The sequence below is a fragment of the Triticum urartu genome, chromosome 3, assembly GCF_003073215.2.
Source record: "Triticum urartu cultivar G1812 chromosome 3, Tu2.1, whole genome shotgun sequence".
NCBI classification, from domain to species: domain Eukaryota; kingdom Viridiplantae; phylum Streptophyta; class Magnoliopsida; order Poales; family Poaceae; genus Triticum; species Triticum urartu.
In genome coordinates, this window is record NC_053024.1 from 521,939,767 (window position 1) to 521,946,029 (window position 6,263).

The 6,263-nt window shown below is 43.9% G+C and overlaps 1 pseudogene; it reads right to left on the minus strand.

Moving 5' to 3' along the window:
- Positions 1-215: 215 nt before the first annotated feature.
- On the minus strand, positions 216-6,025 carry LOC125544771 (annotated as a pseudogene).
- Between the last annotated feature and the right edge of the window lie 238 nt (positions 6,026-6,263).

Below are 6,263 nucleotides of genomic sequence, written 5' to 3' on the forward strand. Positions count from 1 at the left end.
AAACATTGCCTCTGCAAAGTTGCTGACGCCAAACTCGTGAGCGACGCACAGTACATGCATAATTTCGATATTATGCATAGAAGAAACAAGGTATGACGATCGATTTACTTTCTGGTCTACTTTCGATGAGGTTTGTTCACCTTCCGGTCTACTTTGCCGAACGTATTGCTAACGCAGGGAATGACAACCTTGAAAATGAGTCACACATCAGGTCATGGTGTAAAGGGCATGAACATATATACTATCAATCTACCATATCCATGTTCAACTATTTTCAGAGACAATACCAGCTGACCACCCTCAATGTACAGAAATATCTACTTGTTGAGGTGTGATGGCTCTGAGCCAATAGCGATGTCGAAACCTGGAGGAATAAAAACGGCATCATCCCATTTCGAGGAGCTATCCTGCAAGCATATACCACTGATTTTGGTAAGGTTATAATATGACATCTAAGGGAAGTAGGGAATCAAATGAAACGAGGTTTGATGAAGTCCATGCAAAGATTCATAAGTGAAGCATTAAACAGCTTCCATATGCAAGATTCTGGAGGAAAAAAGGCACAGTAATGATATGAGATGAGGAAACGGTCCACTGATGTCACAAAACTAGTCTAGCAATGTGATCACATATAATTACAAAAACTTCATGTTAATTTCATGCCTATACTATAGTCTAAAACTATGTTCCAGTCTCTAACTACAGTATTTGTCATGCCCCTTCCATCTAAACAAGGATATGGTTAATTCAACAATATGCTGAAACAATGTTACGGTATTTGTGTACCTTCATTGATGTGATGATATCCTCCAAAGAAGAAACCTGGAAAAGAGAGTGAGCCAACAAATGTGAAGTCAAAATTGTCATTCATAACAAACAAACAAATAAATGTGGCACCTGTGTGTCACCAATCCTAACAGCAGGGATAGGCTTTTGCTGGTCACTAGATGCTCGGTGCAGTGACTTGTCTAAGTCCTCCTAGACAAGTATAAAAAACTAAAGTAAGAAAATATGATAATCAGGTGTACGAAGGAGAATATGATAATCCTGACCTTTCTAAAGAAAACTGGCCGATATCTCTTGTTATCATTCCTTAGAACAAGGCTCCTTGACTGAAAAGCAGGTCAGCGAGTAGGTCAATTGTCTTAAAGATGGAATTCTTACGAGAAAGGAGTTAATATGAAGCAAGACAGTATTGAGCATTAACTAGCTTCTTTACCGAGTGATGCTATAAAATGTAGTAGTTGATCGCGCAGTTTAAATAGGACGACATAGTCAAGATGGTGGTGACATGGTGGCACATAAATGTGCTGATGATGGTGGGGGACTGTGGAGTATGATGGCGCAAGGGGCACAAAGAATCTTGCATTTATTGGGCAATGTCACTGACATATCCACAAACTTCCAGAAGAGCTCAGTGGTTCCTATTCGTTGAGGGCACATCAACTTGGCAAGCATCCTCCACGCCCTACCCACGCCTCGGGCTTCTTTCCCTTTGAAATACTTGGGGCTGCCTCTTTCGGTGTGGCAGCTAAGAAAGGTGATTTTCAATACCTGGAAGACAAGGCGGCTTCCAAGTTGACCACTTGGGATGGGCAAAACATCACTGCTATTGGTCGTTGTGCCCTGGTGAAGTAGGTGCTCTCTTCGCAACTCATCTTCTCCATCACACCGCTCATCTTTCCCCCGTCCACGTTGCACAACATGAACAAAATTGAGAGAGCCTTTCTTTGGAGGGCACGAACAAAACCACCGGTGCTAAGTGCAAGGTGAATTGGAATGCGGTATACCAGCCTAAGGACTTTGGTGGCCTTGGTGTGCTAAACACGGAGTTTGCTCAGGCTCTTCGACCGCGGTGGTTGTGGTTTGTATGGAAAGACCCAACCAAGCTTTGGGTGGGCATGGGAAACCCTTGCGATGAGTTGGACTCCACCTTGTTCTATGCCTCATCGGCCATCTTCGTAGGTAATTGCGCAAGGATGCCTTTCTGGTATAAGCCATGGGTGCATGACCGCAAGCCAAAGGACATTGCGCCTCTCATCTACAAGGCATCTACTACCTCCGTCCGGGTTTATTGGGCCTTTAAGCCATCCATGTCTGTCCCTGTTTATAAGGCCCCCTGCAGTAACTACTTGTTTTTTCCGAAGAATCTCTCCCTTCTTTTGCGTTGCTGCATTGGAGCTGGCGCATGGACTTGGCTGATTGGCCATGCATGCACGATGTATGCGCACGCCGTCCATTGCATGCGTCTGGTTAGTTACTAGGCCTAGTTAATAGGGTGCTTCTGGAGTAAATTAAGTTGATTTATTTTCCAAATCTCTAGTTGCGTGCATCTTCTTGGTCTTAGCAATTTGGCTTATGGGCCTAATAAACCCGGACGGAGGGAGTAAAAGAAAAAACTGGAAGGTGTGTGAAGCTCTTAACAACGATGCTTGGGTCTCCAAGATTAGCATCTCATCATCCTTTTCGCTGAATCACTTACGTGAGTTTGTGACCCTTTGGACAACTATCCGTAGATTCCATCTTGACGACAATGCCGAGGATGAGATTGTCTGGAAACACACTGCTAGCAGCCTAGCAGGCAATATACGGCCAAGTCGGCTTATAAAGCGTAATTCCATGGTACTATTCAATCCCCAATGGGATACACTGTGTGGAAGGCTTGGGCACCACCCAAGGTAAAGTTCTTCGCTTGGTTGGCTATTCAAAACAGGGTATCGACGACGGACAGATTGGAGAAGCGTGGATGGCCTAACCGTGGCCTCTGCCCTCTTTGCAAGCGGGTGCAAGAGTCTATGGACCACCTCTTCTACAAATGCCGCTTCTCCATCCGGCTATGGGGATTGCTCAAAGACTCGCTCCAACTTGTACACATCGATACTTCCTTGTGGCACCTATCGGGCTCCATCAAAGATTCGTGGGTGGGCCTCTCTGACAATTCGATCCCCAATAGGAAAGCGATGGCCTCGCTCACCATGCTCGTCGTCTGGACCATTTGGAGCGAGAGGAATGCATGTGTGTTCCGTCAAGAAGAGTGCTCCACGACGGTGCTTCTCGCCAATATCAAGGAGGCCAAGCTCTGGATCACCGCAGGTGCTACAAAATTGGGTCAAATGATACAGCGAGAGTAGTGTCTAACTGTTGTTTCGAGTTGTTGTGGCACTGTTCGTGTTGTAACGCAGACTAAACTCTATTGCTCTTCTTATTTAATGAACGAGGCAAATCTTTTGCCTCTTTTCAAAAAAAAACAATGACTAAACCCAAATATTGTTGGCTGTTTTTTGGTAAAAAAAATACTGCGATTAAATCTCAACATGCATGTGTGCACCTAAGAAGATACAAGAATCAATAAACACAGTACTTTGATTTTGTTCATCCTTGGTCTGTGGTTCTCTTACTTTGATACTACTCAACAAATTCTACCATGTACATGAATTCAAAACTATAAAAATAGATGAGGATATTCAAACCTGGAAAACAGGAACTCCTGGAAACCCCTCATTCATAAATTCCCCTCCATCTTGCATCAACTGCAAGATAAAAATGCTAAACTGTTAAGTTATTGCATGAGTGGTTAACTATCATCACAATATAAACGCTCCAAAATGCGAGTGTGAATCAAAATATATCAGCCCAAATGCGTTACAAAAAAAAAGTGCACCAGTGCATGTAGTCTCCAATTAGAGATAAAAAAATAGGACAACAAAGAGGTTCAATTCCTTTAAGAAGGAGATGCAAAATGAACACACCTTACTTCACAATGGCTCCACAATTCTCACTAACTGATGAAATGTTATTATTTCCAATAAGGCCTCTATCTTTTATGCTACTTATTGTCACATAAGTCTGGTAGCACTTGCACAAAACAAGGAAAGAAACAATGGAGGCGTAAAGCAGGCAAGCAGCAGAGATGGAATGAACGACAGAACATGCCTTGTCAGTCACATGGTCTCACAATGTTGTCTAGAAATCTATGAAATCCGTTGTCATTTTGTTAGTTGAGAAACTGGCTATCAACCACCCAGTAAAGCACATGGAAATTAGTCAAGGTCACGGATAAGTTGCTGGATCCCGAAATCAGTACCGAACATTGAACATGTAAACATACCGTTTTCACCCAGATAGTTAACTTAGCCGTGCCGGAAATGCTATGGATTTGATCTGTCGGATAATAACTAGAGCAAGTAAACAAAGTTTTCCCAACAAAAAGTTAGTCTTGCGGTACAGATACTCAGCTGAATATAAGGACCAAGCCCCTTCCCCATTTGAACATTGCAAAACAACTAAAGTGACAGGTCTACCAGGTATCCCAGGGAATTATGCGGATATGTGCTCTCGATATCTTATAGAAAACCGATTAAGAGGGGCAAAGGTGAAGTGTTTAGATGGGTTTATATGGCATCTTGGCGCACTTAAATTCTCAAAGAAATTGTTAAATTGGAGCACTGAAGCATATCTTGTGCTACAGTGAATAATTGGATGCAATGAAAAATGGAAGCACAGATGGTTGTTTTTCTTTCCAATGAGTATATACATAAATAAAAAGTTAAAACAACAAGGCCAAGTATTTATGTATAATCACAACAAGATCATGTGACCAAAATAATACCGGTTGCAATTTTCTAAAACTCCACCAAGAATATCATCTTGGGTCAACCAACATTTCACAATATCACATAAGGGGAGTATATAATATGATCCGGTAAAATCAATAAGAAGATCAAATTTGCTAATAAATCACATGCACTACCATCTATTTCGAACAAATGTTACCTTAATTGCATTAGCCACCTGAGAAGGATCAGGAAGAAATCTAAATGCCACACCATCAGACTTCAGTTGGATAACCTGAAAACAAAATCATATCATATGTAAATAAGATGCTCCAAAAATAGGTACACATAGAAAACAAGTGACAACGCAGAAGCAGGAGTACATAATTTCCAAAAGATAAATGAACACTAATGACACCTGAATGGGCTTTCTAGTAAACAAGTAGCATCTTCTAAACTAGAAACATTTATAAATTTTGCAAATCCAGTATTTCATATGAAATGCGAACTCGCTTAAATACAAGTAATCAACTTGAGTCAGGACCTTAACTACTAATTAAAAATCTTTCAGAAAAACTAATTCATGAATGCCACCCACAACAAGGCCCTTAAGATATACATGACTAGTGATTTCCAAGAAATATACTCCCACTTAAGGCTTGGAGCATGGCATCAAACGATCAGGCAGCTTTAAGTGAACAGATGGAAGTGATGCCCTGACCAAATGACAGATGAATCCCCATTTTAGATATATCAAATTCGCACCCTGCCATGACTTCCATGAGACACGATCACTGTTACAAATTTAATTGGCACGCTAGTCGCTGGACATACAGGATGATTACAGCGCCAAGGCTACTTAGAAAACACACCATTAGAGCATCGCATTCGAGGATTCCGTCGAGCAAAACCTATGGAAACCAAATGCAAGCACCTGACCTTGTTGAGCGCAACAGGTACCACGGTGGAGCCAGCGCGCATATCGTCGTCCATTTGTGCGAGGAGCATATCGGCGTCCTCCCTCCGGAAGCAGAGCATCCCGAGCGCTGGTGGACGCCTCGCGCTTCCGCCCACATCCCCGCCCCCGTGGGTTTTCGACACAAGCATGAATTCCTGGGCGGAGTTAGCGAGAGCGTACACGGGCACCCCGGCGAGCCGGCCCTCGATCTCTGCGACTGCAGCGCCGCCGACGAAGATGGGGAGGGGATGCGAGCCCATGGCGGCGCAATGGCCCGTGGGAGGGGGAGGGAGGAGAGGAAGGAGGTGAGGTGGGTCTGGATGGGGAGGAAGGGGTTTGGATTGTTGGGCTTGCTCAGGCTAGGGTTTGGGGTCGAGGTGGAGGCGGCTTTGTTGAGCCATGGGAAATCGAAAGGCATGGCGGTGGCCGGTGGGGAGATGGAGAGGAACGAAGAGGTGAGCACGGACGAGACGACGAGTCGACGAGCACAAGGGTTTTGGAGAGAATTCTCCGGTCGTTCCACCGTCAAGATGTAGGTGGCAAGGTGAAATGTCTTCATATGTTTTTTCTTTTCTTTTAAACTTCCTATCTATCTAGCGACTACTACGTGCCGGCGCACTGGCCGAAAATACTTCCTATCTATCTGGCGACTACTACGCGCCGGCGTACCGGCCGAAATTTTCGGCCGGTCAACGCCCTAGCGTTGGATACAGCCAGATGTAACCGTCAGATCCAGAGAAAAAAAACCCTTG